We start from the raw sequence: 27,461 nt of genomic DNA, 5'->3' as shown, positions 1-27,461 counted from the left end.
TTGCTGTATAGAGTTGTTTGTTAACTTTCTTTGTTTACAGATTTTTCTGTTTTAGAGCTCTATTTTCCTTCTCTTCCGGTATAAAGGGCTTTATTTATTATTCAGTTTTTTTTCTGGCACTTTGTTTGAAAATGTCTTGCTGGGTTTCCCTTGTTTTATGATTTTTCTCTGGATGAACGTTGGCTATTCGGTAATGCCTTAATTTACTAAGTGTTTGTGATTTATTTAAAACTTCTTCCTTAACAATGCTTGTCCTATGGAGTTATTTCAGGAATTCGGTAGCTTTGAATTATGGAGAAATTCAGTCTCCCTCCGATTTTTTAGGTTATTTTGGATACTCATCAATCTATGCAGTAACATTAGAATCACATATCTTTTGAGTTTTCCGAGGAGTTTCTTGATTCAATAAGCTATCATGGTTATTCATTTGATTCCCAGTTTTGAATATTCCCTCGTTTTCAGAATCTTTTTGTAGCACACACTGGTTTACTCAGGCCACACTTTGTCTATAGAGTTATTTGGGCCTTCTTCTTTTGTTCAATTAGTTATTAATGACATATCTTTGTCTTGGAAGTTTTTCTGGATACTTGCGTCTCTAGTCTATCTATTTACCAAGGAACTTCCCCCAAATTTGTGGCGTAGCTGACATCAAACAAGGAACAAAAGGGGACCTTTTCTCTTTCCACTCCTCCCTGCCTGACGAGGGATTCAGCCGAGTTTGGCAGGTACTGCTTTAGTGTCATTTAAAATACTTCTAGGGGATGCCCTATGCATTCATTGGATGATGAAATGATCTATAAGTTATTTGGAGCATTATATTGCCTATGCAGTTATTTAGAGCAATTCTTTGTGTATGGAGTTCTCCGTTACACACCTTGGTTTAAGGAGCCATGGATAGCTTATTTCATATCACTCGTTGGTTTCTTGTTTCTATCTAAGTAATTTCTTGTTTCTTTTTTTTCAATGACTTGTTCTGAAAAGTTTCAGCTTTTCTGTCATTTTTAGACTCTAGAGTTATAACACATTGTTCTGAGATTTATGATCTAATTGGAAAATCTTTCAAATTCGTGCATTTAACATTTATATACTATTCCAATTTTCCAATAATTTATCCTATCTTTTATTTTGGGGGTATATTTTAAAGATAACTTCATTATAGAATTCAAGGTATGTTGCTTATATGTAGCACCTGAAATTTTTCTTTCTGAGTTATCTATCAAACGATCATAGAGTCTGGCAATGGATTTGTTTAATCTTCTTTGGTTCCTTAAATAAGAGAATATTGAAAATATAATATTTTAGAAATTTCACCCGTTCACAATAATTAGCTTTTGCTTTCCTTCTATCGAAAATAACGTATTCCATGTTTACAATTCGATTTTCTAAAAATGAAAACAAATACGAATATTTCTTTTGATTTATATGTTAAAGATAAAGAATAGTAAGGTATCTTTTATTCCTTGTTTTTTGTGTAAATAATTCTAAAATATCAGTCAGATTTCGCCCCATTACCCAAAGTCCTTTGATCTGTTGTATTGCTTGGCAACAGATGGCGTCTCTCTCTCTCTCTCTCTCTCTCTCTCTCTCTCTCTCTCTCTCTCTCTCTCTCTCTCTCTCTCTCTCTCTCTCTCTCTCTCTCTCTCTCTCTCTCTCTCTCTCTCTCTCTCTCTCTCTCTCTCTCTCTCCTCATCTTCGTTCCTTCTGCGAGAAATTGAGAAAATTAAAGTTAGTAAAACGTAATGGAGAGTCTTGGTAATGAAACTTGCAGATTAAATTGTAAAGGAAGTAATACAATCTAGGTGAATGAAGGTATATTGAACTAGATTATGAAACATTGATTGGATAGACTCAAGATCAAAGGATTTAATTTATCGACAGGCTAGATACGAAATTAAGTATATTATCTCCGTAGGGGATGTAATAACACCAGTTAAGGCATTGCTTGATGGTCTTTGCAGCTTTCCTTCTGATCATACCTGCACGTGTGCGTTCCTTGTGACCTTATGTGCAATTGCATGTTCCTCCTGACCCTACCTGCTCTTGCCAGTTCCTTTTGACCTTACCTGCACTTGCATGGTCCTTCTAACAATTCATGCATTTGAACATATCTTTGAACATGACTGTAACTGAACTTCCAAATGCCTTCTGATTCTACCTGCACTGGCACGTGCCTTCTGACAATAGCTGAACTTGCACATACCTACTGATCATAGCAGCACTTACACATACATACTTACTTAGCTGCACTTACACATTCCTTCTGAGCCTACCTACACTTGTACATTTCTTCTGACCCTAACTGCACTTGCACATTCCTTCTGACTCTACCTACACTTGCACGTTTCTCTGACCCTAACTGCACATACACATTCCTTCTGACTCTACCTACATTTGCACGTTCCTCCTGACCATAACTCCCCATTTACGTTTCTTCTGACCTTACCTTCACTTAGATTTTCCTTCTGACCTTATCTGCACTTGCTCGTTCCTTCTAACCTTACCTGCACTTGCACATTTCGTCTGACCTTACCTGCACTTGCACATTTCGTCTGACCTTACCTGCACTTGCATATTCCTCCTGACCTTGCCTAGACTTCATGTTCCTTCTGACACTATTTGCACTTGGACGTTTCATCTGACCCGACTTGCATTTGGATGTTCCTTCTGACCTACTTACACTTACACATTATATCCTACCCTACTTGTACTTGCACGTTCCTTGTTACCCTACCTACACTTGCACGTTCCTTGTGACCCTACCTGCACTTGCATGTCCCTTCTGACCCTATTTGTACTTTTCACGTTCCTTGTGACCCTACCTACACATCCCCATTCCTTCTATCCTACCCGAACTTGCACGTTCCTTCTGACCCTACCTGCAATTATACCCTCCATGTGACCCTTCTTGCACTTGGACGTTCCTTGTAACCCTGCCTGCACTTGGACGTTCCTTGTGACCATACCTGCACTTCTACGTTCCTTGTGACCATACCTGCACTTCTACGTTCCTTGTGACCATACCTGCACTTGTACGTTCCTTCTAACCCTACATACACTTCCACATTCCTTCTGACCCTAACTGCACTTGCACGTTCCTTGTTACCCTACCTGCACTTGCATGTCCCTTCTGACCCTATCTGTACTTTTCACGTTCCTTGTGACCCTACCTACACTTCCCCATTCCCTTCTATCCTACCTGAACTTGGCACGTTCCTTCTGACCCTACCTGCAATTATATCTTCCATGTGACCCTTCTTGCACTTGGACGTCCCTTGTAACCCTGCCTGCACTTGGACGTTCCTTGTGACCATACCTGCACTTGGACGTTCCTTGTGAACATACCCGCACTTGTACGTTCCTTGTGACCATACCTGAACTTGTACGTTCCTTGTGACCCTTATTGCACTTGCACGTTCCTTCTAACCCTACATACACTTCCACATTCCTTCTGACCCTACTTGCACTTGCACGTTCCTTGTGACCCTACCTGTACTTGCACGTTCATTCTGACCTTACCTATACTTGCACGTTCCTTTTGACCCTACCTGCACTTAAATGTTCTTTCTAACCCTACCTACTCTTCCACATTCCTTCTGACCCTACCTGCACTTCCATATTCCTTGAGACCCTACCTGCACTTCCATATTCCTTGTGACCCTACCTGCACTTCCATATTCCTTGTGACCCTACCTGCACTTCCATATTCCTTATGACCCTACCTCCTTTGAACGTTCCTTCTAACCCTATCTACACTTGTTTTATATCCTTTAACTTTTAGCTCCATTCACAACGATTACCTTACTATTTTCTGTTCAATCTCTTAACGGTTACTATAGTGTAACTACATGGGTATCCCTCAATTGCAGTTGGGCACGGAATGGCCCTGCAGGCCAAAGTGCTGAATTTTGTAGCCAAAATTCCTCAGTATTACCCAATCCTAAATGTATTATGAACTAGAGATGATTGGCGGTGCGGAACACTATTGGTGATTAAAATAACAAGCTACAGTATATAGGTTAATGGGAGTATGAAATATATGTAAGTATAAAAGAGATAAAACATGAAGTAGAGTCTAGTTAGCTCATTAGATTTTTGTAAATGGAAATTTTAAAGGTTATGAGCTCAGAGTGATGTTATGGATTTAAACGGAACAAATATTTGTGATAGTGGTCTTAATGTTTTGGTGAATAGAAATAGCAGTAACCTATGACAGGTATTAAGGTCACCTGCTAAACTTTTGGTTGTTTATTTATGAATCTATCATTGTATAGCTATTGCACTAAATAAAAGAATATAAAAGGTTTGACCGTTGACTGATATTAGAAAGTGTCTCTTGCTATTTAGTAGTTTTAGAAAGTAACCTCAGCAACCAGCTGATTGCTGGAAAAGCTTCTACAGTAATTTCATAGTTAGATGAAAATTTTAAATCTCTTAGGCCAATAAAAATTAGTGTAGAGAAATTCTGTTTAACTAATGGGAGGGAGAAGAATTTTAATCATATGGTTGTGTAGATGAATGTATATTTGTGATTAGGTATAAAATAGACGGGATATAAAATAGATGCATTTAAATCTGCACTCCAGTCTAAGGAAGTTCCTTTAATTTCCAGGTAGTATAAATAATCTAGATATAGTCTCTCTCTCTCTCTCTCTCTCTCTCTCTCTCTCTCTCTCTCTCTCTCTCTCTCTCTCTCTCTCTCTCTCTCTCTCTCTCTGGGCTACATGAATATACCTTGAAGAATAACATGCTAATTATTAAAAGTAAAGGGAGATTTTGTTTACATATTCCAATAAGGTTTATTTACGAAGAAGTTCTCTTTTATTTTAAGTTAATGTTAACCTCTAATTTCAACCTGATGTTCACATCTAATTTCAGATCTCCCACTCCCCATCCTTGATCCTCCCTTATCCCAATTTGGAAATGTTTAAAAAAAACTACTCTCGCCTCATATGGCTGATTGAGTCTCCCTCTGCCCCCTTCCTCTTTGAGCATCAGCTTTTGCCATTTTATTCCTCACCATAAAATGGGCTAAAAGGTCCATGAGATAGTTCCTGATCTTAACTAGAGTAACCACTTGTTCATTTAGACTTATTTTATTCCCCATGTACAAAACTTGTTCATTCTTTTACTGGTGTTTTGAGAGCTGTAGCTCAATGTGTTAGCTTGAATATATTGTACTTGTCAAAGGCTAACATCTTGTTTTGGTAAACGTGTTGGACTTTAGTCTGCTTATTAATCCAGCGGTATTGTTAGTGCAGTTTTTATCCTGACTGCTAAAGTCATGAAAAATGATGTCTATGTTATGCCATTATTAACTTGCTCAAAAGCCTCAAATTCTATAAGCTTGTAATGATTTATCAAATTTAAGAATATGATATAAATGATGTTATTCAAATCAGGTATTTCAGAATGTATAAGAAACTTGCATTGTAGGAAGATATAATGTCAAATGTACAGGTTTTGGTCCATCATTTTCATTTCTAGCAAATTTATATGCACTTGTGTCGATGACATATATATCAATTTTTTATGATCTGTGTAATATAAGTAGTGGGAAAGTCTATGTAATGTAAAAGGATTGTGATTCAACGTGCTCCAGACATGTTTATCCTCTTTTTGAAGTTAATGTGTAATTGATGGTAACTGTTATTTCCAAAAATAATTTCATACAAACTTCATATTCAGATATAATTGAAATGTTAAAGATTAATGATAAGTTTACTTAACGTAAGTGTATCAAGGAAATTAGTAAGTGGTCATTTTGAAGCCTTGCATTTCAGAGCTTTCTGTTATGGCGAGATACCTGGGCTCTCTGAAAAGGTGCACAGCTCGGTTCATAAATTCCATTATGTTTCTTGTCTCGTGTCGTTTGTGCCCACGACATAAAGAAGGGATAAACCACACTAGAATCATTTTTACATGAATTGTGTAATAAGTTCTTGAATATCATGTCGTTGTTGTGAAAGCTGTCCAGATTTGTGAATGTGTGTTTGTGTGAAAACTGATTTGGTATGAAGAATAGGTTTATAAATCGTTGACTAATAATATCGTTAGGTTTCTGTGTTTAAGTGGGACGTTTCCTGGATTTATGGCCAAGATTACTTTTATTTCCTTACATTATTGGTCAAGGTATGACAGTCCCATTCCCATATATTGCATTGGTTTCTGGGTAGGTTTTTTTTTTTTTTTTTTTTTTTTTTTTTGCGATACTGTTACGCAAAAAAAGTCATGTCTTAAAATAGTATCTTTCTTTGAGGAAAATTCGTAACATTGTAAGAGAGTATTGGGCATTTTACCCTTGCAAAATTCACAAGAATTGGAATATAATACTCGAAAGGTTTTTTTAATTCCCTAAACATAATTAATTCATTATCCGCCTTACCTTTTTTTAATCTCTTAAAAAAGTTTAAATTCCCTAAATATAAGTAATTCATAATCTGCTTTACTCCTTTTTCATTCTCTTAACTATTTTTTAGCGTTAGACATTTTGAGAGCGTATTAAAATATTCAGACTAATAGATTATACAATTAGATTAATACCTGACCTTTTTCTGTTTAACAATTTTAACTTATATTCGTTTGTGTGATTGCCTGGCCTTTTGCCCAGCTTTCCTTTCAATTCATGTGATAATTGGTATCAATTTACCGTATTTTAAACCAGCTTGAACTTTATGATAGGAATTGTAATGGCTAAAAGGCTTCACATTCGAAACATTGATAGTTATCAAAGTAATAACAAACCTAAATACTTATTCGTAATGAGCAATTTCCAAATTATCATAGTGGAATAGGGATCCTATATGAAATGATATCGACCAATATTGAATGTTAAGTATTTCGAAGTACCCACTACTGACGTAAGTAAATATTTATGTACCTACACCTTTAAGTGATAAGTTATTTACCCCAAAGGGGTCATCGTACAATTAAAAATATTACAGTAAAACATTAAAGGTTATGCCTTTCGATGTCTCTTGAGTACGCACTGCTGACCTTTCAAGTAATTATTTCTTAGCCCACACCCTTAAAAGGTACCATTAGTTTAATTACTTGCCCTTGAGGGGCTATCAGAGCTCACTGGGGCTAGAGGAGTTTGAGTATTAAATTGAGAATTATGAGATCAGATTATAAATCATTGTTGTAACTATAAAAGGGATGAAAACAAAATATGGGAGTTTGGATATTGCATAACCTAGGTACCTTAGTATTACTTATTTTGTTCTACGACTCTGCGAAATAGGGTAACTCACACTCTCTCTCTCTCTCTCTCTCTCTCTCTCTCTCTCTCTCTCTCTCTCTCTCTCTCTCTCTCTCTCTCTCTCTCTCTGATTTCATATTGCTTCCTTTCTTGACAGGATTTAATACAAGCCAATTCCTCTGACTTGGGGAACACTATCTCTCTCTCTCTCTCTCTCTCTCTCTCTCTCTCTCTCTCTCTCTCTCTCTCTCTCTCTCTCTCTCTCTCTCTCTCTCTCTCTCTCTCAAGTCAGAAGAGGGTAATGCCATCAGTGCACCTCACATTATTTTCTGTAGGCGATACTTAACTATCCTGACAGTGTTCCTTCAGGACGTACCGTAGCTGACCTAGCTCCACAGCCTTCAACTTTACCTCCATTTCTACTGTCGTCTTTCTTCCTTCTTGCCTTCCAAATTCTTAGAAACTTTGATTCAAAGCGTATCAGTATGATTTTCCACGGTTGCACTTAGGTGCTAAATGGACTTATAGGTCAAAGCGTTTGGCTATATTCCTAAATTCAATCCAATTCCCTTCTTTAAAAAAATAATCACAGGATCCCCCGTCGAATATTTCTTTTTATTTCTTGTTGGTAGCATTATCAATCATTTTATTAAGCCCATTTTACTCTAAAGGAAAACTTTTAAAACCTAGGACATTTTTAACTAGTACATTTTTACCCTTGATATCAGAGTCTGATTTATTAATTTGCAAATATTGAATGTTGGGACTTTGTGCTATGAGAAATATTATGACTTCCACCGCAAGGAAGGAGGGAATGGTGCGCTAGTATTGAGTGATTTGTGTGAGATTCTTATGGAGAAGTTATGTTGTTGAATTGCTTTTTTTTCCCCTCAATAGATCGTGTGCCAATGTGAAGTCAGTTTTCTTGTTAGTGGATTTTTAAGAAGTCAGAATACAGGAATTTTAGATAACTATGTAGATAAGTACGATTTAGGATCACAGGTTTATCATATAGATTTAGGGTGGGTTTTGCATTATAATTTACGTAGCGTAGCATATGTAGAAATTTTATTTAACTATGTGAAAAGTGAGAAATATCTTCATTCCATTTAGCAGGTATATCACCCGGTTAGTCAGCCCGTTCTTAAGCATCAAACTCGAGTTTCTTCGAAAATGCATTTGCAATGAGTGTAGAATCATCAGCTTCAATAAGCTGAGCATATAAAAAACGTTATTTCACGTTTTTTTTTTTTTTTTAAATAGTCCATTATCTTAAAAACGTATTACAGTAAAAAATCCCTTTTTTACATAAAATAATGTTATAGATTTTCTAAGATAACTATGTATTTAAGTTAGTTTATTTTTATATGAATTTATATAAGACATCTTTTAAATCATTATTTTCTCTATTTTAAAATTTTGAAATCCAATTTATTTTGTGATTTGCAGAAATATCTAAAGGGAAAATTTAAGCCTTCATAAAGTCACCTAGAAGTAAATGACATTATAATTTGTTTTCTTTTTTTTTTCATTTTTTTTTTCTTTTTTATCAAAGAGATTTGAGTTTGTTGCTTCGCTCTTCATAAATATATATTTTCGTAACAAGCATTAAGCCCTATAGAATTTATAATTCCTGGTCCTGTTTTTTTTTTCGATTAGGAAAGCGAATCTAGTTTTTTGTTTTAATTCCGAATTAAAATGCGTAATGAATTCATCATTATTCAGTTCCATTGTATAACTTGAATAAAACACTATGCTGTGGCTAACAATCTTTGGTATTAAAAATCCAGTTCTATATGTTGTATATTTAGAACATTCAGGAGCTTTCACCTTTTTTATGAAGTGCCTCTTCAGGGGAAGAGGCCCTTTGTAAAAACTGTGAAAGCTCCTCTATTTTTTAAATTTACAACGCATATAAATGTGGATTTTTGATACCCCCAAAATGTCACCATTTTGGTGAATTGCTGATTACTATAGATATTTAAGAAATTCATAATCTAATTATATAGTTCCTTTCGTTGATAATTATTTCATCTACCTCACATTCAAAGGTATTTGGCAGCTCAGAGACGTTTGTGTTCCTAACAATACTAAAATCATATTTGTTATTCAATATCTTTTTTTCGGTTTTCATTAGAGAATATTTGAAAAGGCACTCTGTGTCTGTCTGCCCCTTTTGTCCGGTAACTTTAAAAAATCCTTTAAAACTTAATTTCATGCTGCGTTTATCCAAAGTCTGTTAAGGGCAAATAATCCAGAAAGTATCATAATGATTCTAATTTCTAAAAATGCTTATTCCTTACAGTTTTGACCGAAACTTGTAGTGATATATATTAAGTTACACAGGACCAGCGTCAAATACGTCATAAATAATAAAGCATCATCCTCTCTGATAATTAGCTGACGATACCTTGGTGAAGGAACATATGCTCGTGATAGTTTAGTAGGAGATTATAAGATGAGGAGTGAATTATAAATAATTATAAGATGTTAGTTTATTACGGGCTTGTATTCTGAGGCTAGTATACTATAGTAAGGAATTATAAACTGAAGATAGTAAAAAATGAGGATAGTATATAGTCGGGCTGACTTTATTTAATTCTATAGGTGTTTGAGACGTACTTATATTTATAGGATATTGCATATTTGGGAGGATATTGGTTATAATCTTAGGTTTGTTATAAAGGGTTATATGAACCTAATGAAAAGTTAATGTACCTCAAAAAGTAGGTAAATATTCAATTAGAATATGTTTTATAAAACTATCTCTTTGGGAAAAGAAAGTATTTTTATAAGGTTACTCTTTTCTAGATAATGTTATTAGCTTTATAAAAGTGTTTCAGACCTCTAGGGTTTGCATTTCGAGAACTTTATTACACATCTAAAGTGATTTAGGTGTCCACGTGTAATATGAATGCGTACTTCGGTCCGATCTGACTGTCTGCTGGGGGAAGTAGCAAGGATGGTCAGGGCAGTAGTCTTGCACGGCTCTTCTCTTTTACCTGACTCAATCATGTGCATTAAATGGGGCGAGACAGGGAGGCAACTTGGCATTTGTGAATCTTGTCTGCTTTTGAGTGGGCTTCAGGTGTCTGTAGTAATGGATCGTTCTGAAATTGCATATAAGGCTTGAAAATGACTGATATTAATTTAAGGTTTTTATTTGGTTTTCCAGTCTAGGAATATTAATTATTTTGTCTTGTTCAAGTCTATCAAGTAACTCCATAATCCTTGGAATCTGCATCATAGATATGTAAATAATGAGATAAGTCTTTAACCATTTAACTTCAGAAGAACTCCAAAATATTTCTGAACTCTTTAAATTACAATCCTGATATAATTATTTGTAAAATTATTAATAAAAAAAGAAAAAAAAAGAAGGAAAAGGAAAGCATTCAAGGGCCTAGTAACATTTCATTGTCAGAAAAAATCTTTGCATTAAGTTATGGTTACTAGGTGGGAAAGGGGATGGCCTTGGTGGGCTTTCCATTTCCTTCTATTTATTAATAATTTTATCTCGATTAGATAAATCACTACTTGCCTACACAATCATGAAATATGAAACCTCAAATGCTGAGCTTCAAACGCGCCAACAGCTGTTATAAAGAAAAAGAAAGGGACATAGAGAAAAAACGAAGAAAACGGGGTTTGTCATGCAGTGCTCCTTATACGATTAAGGGTGACTCACCTAAGAGCCTTTCTTGGTCGAAATATGAGCTAGCTGCATAACAAACGTCAAGTTTTCTTTGATTCCAAGCTGTGTAAGGCTTACAGAAAATTGGGTTCCATGAATTTGATACATATATGTCATTGACTAAACAGTGCTTGTATTTCCATCATTAACTAAACTGATTACAATGAAACCTGTGTATGTTTGGCATTTAATCTTCTACAATAAAAGATTTTAACGAATTTCTAAGTTTTTCTTCCGCCATATTGTGAAAATTGGAAGCTTTAAGTAAGTTTACTTAATACTTTTTTAGGCTCCCTAGAATTTTAATTCTGTAGCTTCAACATTGAATAAGAGGCTTTTGAGGAATATTAACTAATGGATATAACCGGTCTAATTATTATCATGACTTTAGTCAGGAAAAAATACTATTTGACAGACAGCTGTATTAATTTGTGGACTTTGGTCCAAAATAAATTACCAAGATAAAGTTTGGCCATCTTGACTTTGTACTTTATATTCATAAAACACTGGTATTACTACTCTCATACCCCCAGTGGGGGAGTGAACACACTATGTGGGGGAGGGGGTCACTAACAGTCCAAATGAACAAGTGACTAGTTAAGAGAGAGGATTATTTCAGGAGTCTTTGGCTCATTTTCAATGGGAATAAGGCATTTACTGGTGCTAGAAGGGGCAGGGGGCCGTTTAGGGAGAACACTCTGCCATATGAGGTTCAATATAGGGAGAATACTCCATGTCATCCCATTTTTTTTACGTTTTCTATTTATATACCAGGGGAGACTATAGTAATGTTATCTCGTTTTCTATTCATTTACCATGGATACTAAAATAAAATTTAATATTTATATGCTTTTTATTTCGGAATTCATATGATGTTACAATATATGACTATGGTAAAAATACCTCATGAGTTTAAGGAAGTTCAACATCTTTACAAGGTATACTAAACATAAAACTTCCTTAAAAGGTCTGTTACACAAGGCAAATTTATAGGAAACTTAAGAGAATTTCTTTTCCGTGGATATCCCTGTAGGCACATAGCCAACAATCTCCTGAATAAAGTATTCAGTCGAATCAAGTGACGTGCCACATTGAACAAACAAATTTTTGCCACATTGAACAAACAAATCTTTGAAGTCAAAATTATTACAAAAAAAAAGAAAAAAAATCTTGCTAGTAATAAACGCTACTTGATAAAGTCTATTTCATAGGAATAATTGGCAAGGGCGAAAATCCTAAAGATACAAGAGTTACAGTCTTGAATGAATATTCATAGCAAAAAAGGGACATACCACTGCCAATAGTATATAGCTAAACATACCAAATAAGTAAAGTTCGAGTACCCAGTCAGTAATGTCCATATCAATGATGTATAAATCATGGGCCCTTTGCCTTTAGTTATTCAATAAATGTAGTTATACCATTATCATTGGTATGTAACTTCTTTGTCATAAAGTAAAATTCAAGACCATAGGTCTTGTATTTTCTTGTACTTTTGCCCATACCAATTATTCCTATGTGATTGAAATAGATTAAGGCCTATTATTTACAACAAAATATTTAAAATAATCATTCCAACCAATGTACATTTAGGAATTATACAAGCATCTCATAGCAAGTTTAAATGGTCAATATTTGTATCTAATGAAATTGTTTATGACAAAACAGTAATTGTATATATAAAAAAACTGGTTTTAAGCATTTCATATCTACTTAATTACCATTTTCAATTCACATCCTATACAAATGATTTTTTTTTCAGATTTGGAAAACAATTCTACCCATAAAACTAATTTTGATAGATTTAAAAGCTACATCCTACATTTATATTCCAAGTGAAAACTTCAACCCCAACGTTACCTTCTATGCCTGTACATTTTACTAGCCTTTAAGATATTCAATCAAAATTTTACGTTGACAGGAATCGCATAGTCATTCGCCAAATTCTTTCAAGAAATACATAATTCATAATTATTTTCCTCAAGCTTCCCTAAAGGTAACTATTTCTCCCATTTCCCTAAAAAAATTATCATGACCTGATTATTTTTTTCCTCCTTAATGCCTTAGGTGCCATTCCTAAATCCCTTAAAAATTTGCCTAATGAACGTATCAAGAACCAGATGTGTCTGGGCCTTCTCTTTACAAACTATTCATCTTAGAGTCTTTCATTAGATACAACTACCCCCTGAAGTGTTTCAAGAATGATTTTGAAGCTTTACATTAAGACCAATGTTAGAAAATCTACTTTAGGCAAGAAATATTCCATGAATGTTGATTTGAATCTACTTCACTGCTGCTTTACTGCTCAGAATACGATAACTCGAGCTAAATTACTTCCTTTCATAATACCTTTTGATATAAATTCAATATGCAAAATGCTCCAAATTATAACTGTTATTAACTATAAAGGCTATATTCTAGACTAGACTACGAGGCAGTTAATAGCATTTTCTGTATAAAGAATATGCAAAGTTTAAAACCAGTTGACAAGATATTTCATCCATTTAATAGCAATTTTGTCATCCTAACGACTTAAAACAAATTAAAATTGACTAGTTTAAAGAAAAATAAATAGGTTCTTCTACAGAAAACAAGCATTTGGAATGTTATACGTGACAAGAATAATTTCAATATTGATATTTTGGGAAAAACTATCAACGAAAATTAAACATATTGGATATCAAGTTTAGAAATTAAGCTTACTAAAACCCTTGAAAAAGTTTCAAAACCACCTAAATTTATTTTGAAACATGTCTGTTCTTTAATGTGGATATAACCTTAATTTCGAGAGAGAGAGAGAGAGAGAGAGAGAGAGAGAGAGAGAGAGAGAGAGAGAGAGAGAGAGAGAGAGAGAGAGACACCATATTACCCTTCTAATGTTTAGCGATACTAAGACAAATACTGTACAATGATTATTCACAATTTTAAAAAATTTTATACAGGACTTGCCTTGCTTTCTGATACCCAAGGTAAAGTACGTCACTCGCAAAATATGCAAACCTTTTTAAATGAAAATTGAAATCTATAGAGAGCATACTTGGATCTCCCTCTAACTGAAATATTTAGAAAATAATTCTAGTACTGGGGCTTTATATAAATTTTCAGTAAAGCAGAATACTTCTCATTATTGCAAGGGGGACGGAAATTCGACGGTTTAGAAAAATATAAGATAAAAAAAAAAAAAAAAAAATATTTCTTTATGTATCAAGTGGATCTATAACAACAATACTTATTGCTAAAATATGATAAGTTTTTTTCCCCAACCCAACTGAACAGCAATGGCAAGATAGCTAATTAAGATAACCAAACGGTTTTTTTTTTTTTGTCCATTAGCTACTATCTTAAGCATATCGGCTTATATCTTATAAGAGAACATACGCCTGCTATTGATTCGACATTGTGTAGAAGAAAATTCAAGGCTAGTTGAAAATAATTTGATGACAGCCCCCCAAAAAACCAGAGAGGAAATGATCAGCAGACAAAGATGAAATTATATTCATAGTTGAAATAGTTAGTTGGAGGTTATATCCACATATAATTAATGTACTTTGATACACGGATTGTACAATAAATTTGGATCAATTGTTAAACAGATAATGTAAATTGCCCTTCAGCCACGCATTTAAATAACTTGTTTACAGTACTTTACACCATTATAAATATATGTTTAGAAGTCCAGAGGATACTGACCTAACATTTAACAGCTAATTAAAGAAAATTCAAAAGATAGAGGAAATGTCATGCATAGACAAAGATGAAATTAAATTCATTGTTAAAATGATTAATTGGAGGTTATATCCACATATAATTAATGTACTTTGATATACGGATTGTAGAATAAATGTGAATCAATTGCTAAAAATATGAATGATCAATTTCCCTTGTCATGCATTTAAATAACTTGTTCACAGTATTTTACACAATTATAAAAATATATTAAGTAGTCCAGAGAAAATTGACATTAGATGTTTTAACTAATTAATGACAGACATATCAAGAAACCATCGTTATTTACCTTTGTTTGTTTAATTGGTTGTTAATAAAAAATTTCCTCACTTGAAAAAAAAAACATTTTAAATTATACATAAAACTGATCTATTTAACGTTATTTATTAACAATTCTGGTTGACAGTTTTAGTAAGCAATAGGTATCCATTTACATTTAGTATATTCTCATTTAGCAACTAGTTTTAGGCAACTACAGGAACCATTGTGTTTGTTTAATATCAAATAATAATTAGGGAAATTGCAATATGAATTTTAGAGTCAAACAAGATCATAAATGTAGTTCTAGACCTAATTTCCAAGCTATTTTGGATTTTTAACGGAAAATGCCTAAATTAAAAACTTACTTAAATTTGCTTTATATTCACTGACTTTGTGAAGATTAAGAGCGAATAATGTACTTGTTACTAGATTATGTAAAAGTTAATAGCTTAAATAACCAAATGTAGGGTTTCCAGAAATACACTTTGATAAACTTGAAATAGTCTGGTAATATATTTTTCCTATTACTTATTCAATATACCCTTTTCATTTAGTGGTTACTGTTGAACCTAATGTATGCGATACAAATGGAGTGAACATTGTAACAGATAACCTCCTAAAATCTAAATAACTCTGGACAATTGAGCATTTTAAGATATTTGTAGACTACAATGATACTTCTCACTAGGTTCAATACTTCAGAAAATTTCGATTATAGAGAGTATCCACTAGACGATTCAGTACTTGTGAAATTAAAGATTTTTATTTTCTGTAGAAAATCCCATATTCGCTGTTGGTCTTCATCTTGATATCAATAGTGGATAATTGCAGTACAATATCCTGTATTTACACAGGAGACTATAAATTTTTTGCTGGTTTGATGATTCTAGTCTGAAAAATTAATAAAAAATGTTAATCGTACAGATATATGTCTTTATTGCAATATTTTCTACGCACTTCAATATCATATATATAATTTTATTAAAACATTTTGTATGATAAACTATAGTGTATATGAAATATTTTAATGCAATAAATATAAAACAGTGGAAATAATAACAAACTAGACTTGTCCATGACATTTATAATAGCAATCGAAAATATATCTTGTAAAATGGAAAAGTACTGCATTATATTCTAAATACTAATAAGGAGTAATAGGAGCTCCAATAGTACTAATCCTTTAATTTCATTCACTGGATAGTAAATAAACCTGAATTCTCCGTAAGTTTTTCTCCTCTGATCAACATCCTTAGACTGTCTTGCTTCTTAGGTCTGCAGCATATCCCTCCTTTAATAAATTCGTGAGGAGAAGCATTTTTGGAAGAGGGTACTCCCAGGGAATTCCTTTGAGGAGATTCTTGTCCAAGAGTCACCATGCTAGAACCTCCCTTCTTAGTCAACTGGAATTAGCTGTTGAGAAGAGTCGGTGGCTGGCAACCAGTGCGCCTTCTCATACTATTGGAAGGCCTGCTGATAAACAGTCACGCCTGAGGTACTAGCTTCTCCAGGGGTGAGAGGTGTCTGAGCAATCTTTGCTCCTGTCTTGCTGGTATTAAATCGATTGAAAAGAAAGGTTTACGCTACTTTCCTGAGTCTACTGATGCTATCCACTGAAGGAAATATATTTGCTTGTTCGTATTATTATTACTAGCCAAGCTACAACCCTAGTTGGAAAAGCAAGATGCTATAAGCCCAAGGACTCCAATAGGAAAAAATACCCCAGTGAGGAAAGGAAATAAGGAAATGAATAAATGATGAGAATAAATTAACAATAAATCATACTAAAACAGTGACAACGTCAAAACAGATATGTCCTATATAAACTATTAACAACGTCAAAAACAGATATGTCATATATAAACTATAAAAACTCATATATATCAACATTTCCAGATAACTCCATCCTCTGCTTGAGCTTAAGACTGGACTTCTCCCAATATGTGACAAAAGGTAAGAAGTCTCTATCTGCTGGAGATGTGTATCAGTCATATGTGTGTCTTACAAAATTAATGACCTTGGCATGTGCACAAGCTAAAACTGGTGAGATGACTTGGGTGAATACCTATAGAGCAGTTGACTGTCCATAACACAGATGTAACAGCTTTTGCTCCGGACAAGACCAGGTAGGTAAAATTCCTTTTTTTCTCAGAGTAATTTAAGTTCTGAGAAGCCAAATATGATTCAACACTCGCCTAATGGTCCAGCCAGGAAATTGCTTGCAGAATGGTCATGGAGGTGACTTTTATAGCAGTAGTCTTGGATGAAGAGAAGATAATGCTCTTGGAGTCCATTTTCTCCACCTAGATACCACGGGTTAGTATCATGATCCCTATATCGATTGGAAAGGGAGAAGGACTCAATCCTTCAGAAACATTAGATATAAGCCCTTGACTAATATTGACAGTTTCCAGATTCTTTGCCTCTACTAGAGAGGCACCTTGGATGGAGATATAGGATCTGTAGTCTCCTTTGACCCCTCTTCCCACCAAGGAGATAGTAAATCCTTTTAACTACCGTTAAAGCCTTGGGTGACCTATTCACTGTATTGCTGAACAGCTCTGCTGTCCTCTCAGAAGGGTCCTTTGATAGATTTGATATAGTGTGGAGAACGTATAACCAGGAAGGTGACCATCAAGGAACCCTTGTGTTAACAGCAAGCCCTCCTTGCAGCAACTGTGAAGATCTCCCTCTGGTGATATCATCATTGGAGGGTGTCTTTTCAATCAAATAGTAACTACTAACACCTCATTATATATCTTAAAAGTAGAGTTCCAGTCAAGATGATGATGATGAGGATTATCATTATTATTAAATGCTAAGCTACAACCCTAGTTGGAAAAGCAAGATGCTATAAGCCCAGGGGCCCCAATAGGGAAAATAGCCCAGCGAGGAAAGGAAATAAGGAAAAATAAAATATTTTAAGAATAGTAACATCAAAATAAATATTTCCTATATGAACTATACAAACTTTAACAAAACAAGAGGAAGAAAAGCTAGATATAACAGTGTGCCTAGTGTACCCTCAAGCAACAGAACTCTAACTCAAAAAAGTGAAAGACCATGGTACAGAGGCTATGGCACTACCCAAGACTAGAGAACAATGGTTTGGTTTTCGAGTGTCCTCCTCCTAGAAGAGCGGCTTACCATAGCTGAAGTCTCTCTTCTACCCTTACCAAGAGGAAAGTAGCCACTGAACAATTAAAGTGCAATAGTTAACCCCTTGGGTGAAGATGAATTATTTGGCAATTTCAGTGTTGTCAGGTGTATGAGGACAGGAAAATCTGTAAAGAATAGGCCAGACTATTCAGTGTCTGTTTAGGCAAAGGGAAAGAACTGATATCATACTTCTATTACAGGATGAAGGTTTGTATTTGTGTAAGAATGTACTGGCAATCAAATCTCACCTCAATTCATTAGCAATCTAATACTACTTCAGTCTTAAAACAAGAGCACTTATCTTCACATCCCTTCATTTGGTAAAATCAAGAATCAGTCCGACTGACAATTGTCAAAGTAGTACAGACTGAAGATAATCCTACTATAATCCACTAACAAGAAAATTCTGCCTTGAATAACTATCATGAATCAGATTTTCTTTCAAATTAAATCTTATCAATCCATAAACTTACCTGTCCTAATGCAATCCATTAACATCATAATCTATCAAAACTATCATAGCCCATAAGAGGGCTAATCCAATTTTAACTTTCTTAAAAGTTAATTTGACCTCAATCTAATAAACATTTTATATCATTCAAACCTAACAAAAAATGTTCTATCAATCTTACCTTCCATATTCCAGATAATACAGCTAGTTGTTTTATATATATCAATTCTAAGCTCACATTGAAGAGCACGAACATTTTAAACCAACTTTCAGCCTTCCATAGCTCATAGCTAAAGATGCACCTGTGATAAAAGAAAAAAAAAGTGGAAATATTTCATAACGTATAATGTATAATCATGTAAATAAATTGAGCATGCCGTTCTTGCAATTATAATTATCTATAAAGGCCTTTCAAAAAGCAATGTTATCTATTCATTGGTAGGCCCTATTAATTCATCAACTATCAAAGTTTACAATTTTCTAAATAACTGAAATTACCTGATATTTTTCAATAAACAATAACAAATAATCCTCTACATCCTACTCTTCGTGAACAAACAGTGACTGATTCTATTATTTTTGGCACATAAAATCCAAAACTGCATAATTCCCATCATTAAAAGTGTCACACAGATATAGGCACATCCCTTAATGAAGGTGAACCTAACCAAAGAGCTAGCAGATCAGGAACTCTACTGAGTATCCCTCAGAGTAAAGTCGGGATCTGACTGGTGCACCAAGATTTTCTACTTCCCTCCGAATGGAGATGGTATTCTTAATAATTTCCTACTACCACGATGTTAGTAGGACCTTAATAAAACTTAGTGGAAACAGTCATTCGGTTGAGCTCGGTTACTCCCTTTTTGAGGAGGAAAATGGATTCTGAAGGAAGAGTATTTCTTACCCATACTAGGCTTATGGTGATAGGTCAGTGCAGGACTGCTCACCAGTAACCTATGTAACATCCATAGCTGCCAAGCAGGACCCTTCTGTACTTGATGAACCACAAGGGTACCCATGGATGGCTAATCTTCATTACTCCCTTCTAGAAGGGGCGAGCAGCTCTCCAAAGACAAGGACCATCCTCCTCTGTCACGGCAGGAATGAGGAGCATGGGTGTAAAACTTCTCTTTCACATGAGGAATAATGCTGCTGCCCAGTCTCTTGTGGAAATGTTCAGTTGCAACTGATCAAAGGCCGTAGACATCATACTTGGCTCCCGATCTGATATATTATATCTAATGATACAAAAGAGTTAATCTTTTCTAATTTTCTTTATCCTTATCTATGATTTACTTAAGTTACTCCTCTCTCACATTTTTTTCTACTCATTCTACAATACATTACCGGTTCAAATACACCATACGAGAGGAGAGGGAAAGTGGCTTTCTTTAGGGACTGAGTGTTCCTCCCATGCCACACCAGGAACAATGAAGGTTGCTGCGTAAGTTCACCCAAACATGGCCTACAATACTGCTGCCTTAACTATTATCTGAAAACTGGGCAACAGCTGTAGCTGTTGTACCAGGCTCACAATTCCTTAACTGAACCCTTTATTACTGGCAAGCTGGTGGGGTCTATCGCTCCCTCCCTTAATCGGATAACTCCCAGTATAAGTCTCAAGAAACTTTTTGTGAAATGCATACTACGAGCCTTATACTATTACTTCCTCTTCTGAAAAGTGTTCAAAGAACAGTATAGGAGAAAAAAATGGAGTACATAATCTTGCATCTTTATCCCCATCCAGCCTTTCTTTCCTGTGACCGTGTATGAATTAGGTGGTTCCTGAATAATAAGGAAGCAGTATGCTGATACAACAAAGAAAGATTTCAGATGATCAGCATTTCCAGGTACTTTGTCCTTTGTTTTTGCCTGTGATTAATTACAAGTGAAAGTTGTATGAAAAAGTACTGGCTCAACTAAAAGGGTTAACAATGTGTCCTCCATCCCGGAAATGACATTGTAAATCAGACAGGTGAGGACTGGAGAACAACCGTACCTACACTTTCAGCATGATAATGCAAGATTGTTCTCATTGTAAACATGTCCATATGGAATCTGGAAGGTAAGACTGGAATAGATTTGTACTGAAGAGTTGGTAAGGGAAATGGTGCTAGACCAAAGAGTATGTCCTATGCTGTTGCTAACTAACCACCCCTACTGATAAATGTAGAGAAATGACAGGCTGAACCAGCCCTGCTCATTTCTAACCATTATTATCACTGCAAATCATTGGTTTTGGACATTGCCCTACCCGAAAACCTCAGTATCCCACTAGGGTCCCCCATAATTGTCTTCACATAATTGGGTCCAAACACGATGGATCACAAGTAAAATTTTCACCACAGAATCTCGACGTGTAGAATCGTCACCCCAGAAAATCTCACCTGTAGCATCAACAGCCCAGGTATATGACTTATATATTTTTACCTGTAGAATCATCACTATGTTCATAACTTGCAGAAATATAAAAAAACTATGAAATTCTAGAAATATCTATACATTTCCATCGTGGGTGATTATGTGAGTTGACAATACCGAATGATACTGGGCTTCGATCCCGACTACAGTTCTAAAGAATTTTCCTCCACTGTGGCTCGCTATGCTTGCAAAATGACAAATTCGTAGATAATTTGTATTTCTCGTAACTATACAAACCTTAGCTATTTAATATGGGTAATTACTTTCGGTGTAGCTGAAATGACGAGCCATTAGATTTTCAATGAGGGTTTATTACTACCCCACTGCTAGTTAGTGGTGGGGTGGGGGGGGGGGGGGTTGGGAGGGGTAGCTTGCTCCCCCCCCCCCACCTTCAAACACACCTGTGATTTGGTTCACTTTGTTTAGAGGTAGGACTTTCACGGGGGACAGGGCTGGCGGGCAAGTTTGATTAAATAGCTAAGGTTTGTATAGTTAGGAAAAATACAAATTATCTACGAATTTTTCATTTATTCCGTAACTGAAATACAAACCACGCTATTTAGTATGGGTGACTCACCCCTTAGGAAGGGTGGTAGGTCCCGGCCATTATTGGCTTTGGCTTTTGGCTGGGGACAATATTTGAGTGTGTCAGTACTCAGTAATAAGGAGTCCCTGTACCTCGCTAGCATCTTGCTGTACAAGTGCTGCGGCCTACATAAATTGTGTGTGAAGGTATGCAGTGTGACACGTCCTAGGAAGTTGACCTGGAGTTCTTTAGATGGAACTCAAGGCTAGGACTCTCCCAATACCACCTCATCAGGGTATGGGGACGTGACAGTACTAACTTAACCCTTTTACCCAAAAAAGACATACTGGTACGTTTCACAAATGCCCTCCCTTTACCCATATGGTCGTACCGGTAAGTCCTTGCAAAAAAAAATGCTATTAAAAATATTTTTTTCATATTTTTGATAAGTTTTTGAGAAAATTCAGGCATTTCCCAAGAGAATGAGACCAACCTGACCTCTCTATGACCAAAATTAAGGCTTTTAGAGCAATTTAAAAAAAATATACTGCAAAATGTGCTGAGAAAAACATAAGCCCCTGGGGGTTAAGGGTTGGAAATTTCCAAATAGCCTGGGGGTAAAAGGGTTAATACTAGGAACACAAGGACGCATGGTTTACCGGCAGTGGTTTGAGGTCAGCTATGCAGAGAACCCAGGATGCTGCTTTCCCCATGAGAGGGGAGGATGAAGAAAAGAATAAGGGCCAGAACACAAGGAAGCATGGTTTACCAGCAGTGGTTTGAGGTCAGCTATGCAGAGAACCCAGGATTCTGCTTTCCCCATGAGAGGGGAGGATGAAGAATAAGGGCCAGACAAATCTTTTCATTCATGCAGACTAAGACCAGGTAACAATGCCCTCAACCTTCTTATACTTGTCCATTAAGGGTCCTGAGGTTTAGACCAGCTGTTGTTCAGCCACCACAGGGCCAATAGAGAACGTATAGAGTCTCCTGTGTGTCACGTCTTGCAGGTAGTGGGCTGTGAAGGTCGTCTGACGCTTCCACACCCCACCCAGCTTGCATGACCGGTGTTACTGAATAGTTCTTCTTGAAGGCCAGGGACGTAGGTACGCCCCTGACCTCATGTGCTCTAGGGCGACGTGACTGAGGAGGGTCAGGATTCAAGGACAGGTGTATTACCTTGCGAATCCAGGCAGAGATGGTATTCTTGGTAACCCTGTCTTCGGCTTCCCAGTGCTCACAAACAAAACTTGCGCCTGGGGACGAGCTGCAGCCGTTCTCTTAATATAAAGCCTCAGACTCCTTACTGGGCACAGTAGGAGATAGTCTGGGTCATCTGTTACAGAACGAAGACTCGAAACCTGGAAAGAGTTGAACCGAAGGTCCCACACTCCAGGATTCTGAGTCTTGGCAACAAACTCAGGGACGAACCTGAACGTTACCTCCCTCCCATCCCCTTGAATGAGCGACGTCGTATGAGAGACCCTGAAGTTCGCAGACTCGCTCGGCCGAGGCCAAAGCTAGCAGGACCCCGTCTTCCAAGTAAGGTGGCGATCTGAAGCTTGGCGTAATGGTTCGAAGGGAGGTTTCTTAAGAGACCTGAGAACTCGAACCACGTTCCATGGAGGAGGTCTCACTTCAAACTGAGGGCAGGTAAGTTCATAACTCCGTATGAGTAGGGAAAGTTCCAGTGAGGAAGAAATGTCCACTCCTTTGAGCCTGAAGACTGGACTTAAGGCTGAGCGATAGCCTTTCACTGCCGAGACTGAAAGGCGCATTTCCTCCCGCAAATACACGAAGAACTCCGCTATTGCTGGAATAGTGGCATCGAGTGGAGAGAGACCCCTTTCCACGACACCAACCACAGAAGACTCGCCACTTCGCCTGGTAGACCCCTGCGGATGACCTACGCAGGTGTCCAGACATCCTGTTTGCAACTTGCTGCGAAAATCCTCTCTCTGTGAGGAGATGCTGGATAGTCTCCTGGCGTGAAGTCGAAGCGAAGCTACGGCTTTGTGAAAGATGTTGGCGTGTGGTTGTTTGAGTAGCTCGTGTCATGGAGGGAGTTCCCTCGGGAGCTCCGTTAGGTGCTGCAGAAGGTCCGGAAACCATTCTGCGTGATGCCATAGCGGAGCTATTAGGGTCATCGAGAGATTGATCGATATTCTGGTCTTGTTGAGCACCCTCCTCATCAGACAGAACGGGGGAAAGTCGTAGACATCGATGTTGTCCCACCGTTGTTGGAAGGCATCTTGCCAGTGTCTCTTGGGATCCGGGACTGAGGAGCAGCACAGCAGAAGTTTGAAGTTCCGCGCTGTAGAGAGCAGATCTACAGTCGGGGAACCCCACAAAATCTGGACTTTGTTGGCTACTTGACGATCCAAAGACCACTAGGTACTCACTATCTGCGTCGCTCTGCTCAGACTGCCAGAGCACATTCCTCTTGCCTGGAATGAAGCGAGCCGAAAGTGCAATCGAGTGGACTTCGGTCCATCTCAGTATCTCTACTGCGAGATGGGATAGCTGTTCTGAAAAGGTACCTCCCTGCTTGTTGATATAAACTACTACTGTGGTGTTGTCACTCATCACCACCACAGTGGCGCCCGCCAGGTATAGTTGGAACTGTTGAAGAGCCAGGAATATTGCCTTCATCTCTAGCAGGTTTATGTGGAGGTACTTTTCTGATTCTGACAACAGGCCTGAGGTCCTGTGGTTCAGAACGTGAACCCCCCACCCTTTCTTTGAGGTGTCCGAAAACAACATCAAATCCAGGGGGAGGACGAGAAGATCCACTCCCTTTCGTAGGTTCTCGTCTGCCACCCACCACTGAAGGTCCGTCTGTTCGCAGAACCCATAGGGATCATAGTGTCCGGGGATTGATTGATTGATTCCACCAGGACTTGAGTAGCCACTGGAGAGATCTCATTCTGAGGCGACCATTGGGAACTAGACGGGCCAGGGATGAGAGGTGACCGAGGAGATGTAACCACGTTTGGGCTGTAAGTTCTTCTCGTCTGAGGAAAGGCCTCGCGACCTTCCTCAGCCTTGCTATCCTGTCATCTGATGGGAAAGCTTTGTGGAGATTGGTGTCTATGATCATGCCTAGGTATACCACTTTCTGAGTGGGCAGCAGAGAGGACTTCTCGAGATTTACCATGATCCCTAGATCTTGGCAAAGTCCCAGAAGTTTGTCCCGGTGTTGAAGAAGGGCTGCCTCCGAGTCTGCTAGGATCAGCCAGGCGTCCAGGTAACGGAGGAGACGGATACCGATCCTGTGAGCCCATGAAGATATTAGGTTGAACACCTGCGGTGCTGTGGAGAGACCGAAACACAGCACCTTGAACAGGTAGATCTTGTTGTCTAGGCAAAATCTTAATTACTTCCTTGACGGATGAACTGGGATCTGGAAGTATGCGTCCTTCAGGTCCTGTGTGCACATGAAGTCTTGCGGTCTCACTGCAAGTCTGACCGTGTCTGCCATCTCCATGCTGAACAGGGTCTGCTTGACAAACCTGTTCAGGGCTGAGAGGTCGATGACTGGTCTCCAGCCTCCAGACGCCTTCTTTACAAGAAAGAGTCGACTGAAGAAGCCTGGGGACCCGTCGACTACCTCTTGGAGAGCGTCCTTCTTCAATATGGTCTCGACTTTTGCCCAAAGGGCTTGCCCCCTTGCCCATCCCATGGCAAGGGAGCTCAATGACACTGGATCCACTGTCAGGGGAGGTAGAGATGTCGTGAACGAGACGCGATATCCCTGACTGATTACTGAAATCGTCCAGGGATCTGCCCCGAGTTGCTGCCACCTTGTCACGCAACTTTGTAGGCATCCCCCCACTGGTGGACATGCAGTGGGACTGCTAATCCTAGCGTTTGCAGCCACGGCCGTTCCCTCTAGGATTCTTTCCTCCCCTAGAGGACTTTTTGATCTTCTTGTCCTTGACAGGAAAGGGCTTGGACACTTTTGTCTTCGCTGCAGCTGCCTTCTTCGTACTCTTGACAGGACGTGGTTGCTGGGTAGCTAGAGGTTTGTAGGGCCTCGATGTTAGGGCCCTATGGAGAAGGGAATCCTGGTTGGACTTCCTCCACCTCTCAGCAGCCTGCTCCACGTCCTTTGGCTCAAACAAATTCTTACCGAGGACGGAAGAATGTCTGAGCCAGCAAATGTCAGTACTGGGGACCTTTTGATGGAATCCCTCAGCCAATGTGTCCTGTCGTTTCAAGTGTTATCCCACAAGCTCGAGATTTGGTGGGCTAGAAACTTGATGGTACGCGTGCCTGAGAGCAAAAAGGTCTCCAAGGCCTTCCTGGTGCTTTCCTTGGACAGGTCCTCAGACCACATCAGGATGCCCAGAGACCCTAACCAGATGTCCAGCCACGAAGTAGTCTGCATGGCACACTTCGCAACCTTCTCCTGGCTCAGGATCTCCGTTGCTGAATACGAGATCTGCCGGCTCAGGATCTCCGTTGCTGAATACGAGATCTGCCGGCTCAGGATCTCCGTTGCTGAATACGAGACCTGCCAGTTGGAGTCTCTCTCTAGAGGGACTCCCCCGGTAAGCTCTTTCAGAGAATAATGCAGAGGAAGAGCTAAACAAGTCTCCTACAAGATCTCAAAAGTACCTCCTCTGATGGACGCGAGGAGGCGGGAGGAGCTTGTTACCGGAGCTGGATTGGCTGGAGGAAGCTAGCTCAGAGAACTAGCCTTTGACCTTGTCTCTGGCACTCTTAACCCCCTGTGACCAGGGCAAAGCTGCACTGGCCCTTGAGGGTCTATGAGTACCATAGACTCAGTCCAAGACCGTGTCCTTGTCCTCACGAGGAGGAATCTCTGGATCCGGAAACCCATTGAGACTCATGAGGGTTAGAACTTGCCAGAATTCATGTTCGGACTCCTGTAGCTCTCCTCCTGAAGGGCAAGCAGTAAAGTCTCCTGTCCCCAGAGGCTCTTCTTGGGGGGACTCGCGGACGTTCTCCGAGGGTTTGGCTGGCTCCTGTCTAATCCTTGATGAAGACTTAGGCAAAGATTTCGAGTCCTTCGGCTCCCTCCTGGGAGGGATACACGACTCCAGCAGTGATGGTGGAAGGCTCTTCTCAACCCCTACCTGAGAAGACTTCTCGGGGCGAGGTGGGGTTTCCCCCATTGGTGCGATGGGGAAATGACCCGCCTCACCTGACTCCCCAGAGGATGGGAAATCCTCGTCCGCAGGGGAGGGAGAGAATGTCTGGGGGGGGGAGAGGGAGCCTTGCTCAAGGACTTCAGAGGAGACAGTTTCGCCCTTGGAGAAGTTACCATGGAAGGAACTCCTCTCTTCCTCTTCAGGGGAGAGGAAGCCGCCACTGTTTTGTGACCAAGTTCAGAGAATACTGGCTTAAAAGCATGCACAAGAGCTCTGACAATGGTACCAAACCAGGGCTGCTGACTGACAGTCACGCTGTCAGTCACTCCCTCTGGAGGGAAGGGAATCGTTCGATCCCTATGAGGAGGGACCAAATCGAGGGTTCGCCTAAAAAGATGCTGAAACAGAAGAAGAAGAGTCCTTGAACCTATCCGGAAACCTCTCCTCCTCCGATGAGCGCGCTGTTCTGCGCTTGCGGGTTAGGGAACGAGAAGATTATGACCTGGCTGCGCGATGTCCTGCGGCCTCACGCGTGGGATCGCGCGATGGGCCCTGCCCTGGGTCATGCGCGGGAGAATGTTAGCGCGGCCGAGCGATGGCGAGTGGCGGCCTGAACAGGGGATGACAGGTGGCGCGTGGCGGCCTAGACAGGCGATGACAGGTGGCGCGTGGCGGCCTGAACAGGCGATGACAGGTGGCGCGTGGCAGCCTGAACAGGCGATGACAGGTGGTGCGTGGCAGCCTGAACAGGCGATGACAGGTGGCGCGTGGCAGCCTGAACAGGAGATGACAGGTGGCGCGTGGCAGCCTGAACAGGCGATGACAGGTGACGCGCAGGAGGCTGGATGAGCGCTCGCACCCGCTAAGGCGATTGTTCGCACGCACAGGATCTTGCCGAAGGGCCCGTG

General features: G+C 38.7%; 1 long non-coding RNA gene across 1 annotated transcript in view; it reads right to left on the bottom strand.

The window, feature by feature from the left end:
- Nucleotides 1-14,575: 14,575 nt before the first annotated feature.
- The window catches only part of LOC137645592 (uncharacterized), a 33,463-nt gene continuing 20,577 nt past the window's right edge, over nucleotides 14,576-27,461 (bottom strand). Inside the window, exons 2-3 of the long non-coding RNA XR_011045308.1 lie at nucleotides 18,671-18,791; nucleotides 14,576-15,770 (exon numbers count right to left, since the gene is read on the bottom strand). This is a non-coding gene — a long non-coding RNA (uncharacterized lncRNA). The remainder of the gene's footprint in view (nucleotides 15,771-18,670; nucleotides 18,792-27,461) is intronic.

Source organism: Palaemon carinicauda, chromosome 1 (genome assembly GCF_036898095.1).
Source record: "Palaemon carinicauda isolate YSFRI2023 chromosome 1, ASM3689809v2, whole genome shotgun sequence".
In the NCBI taxonomy this organism is placed as follows: domain Eukaryota; kingdom Metazoa; phylum Arthropoda; class Malacostraca; order Decapoda; family Palaemonidae; genus Palaemon; species Palaemon carinicauda.
The sequence above is the reverse complement of the archived record's forward strand: the minus strand, read 5'-3'. Positions and strand labels throughout refer to the sequence as shown.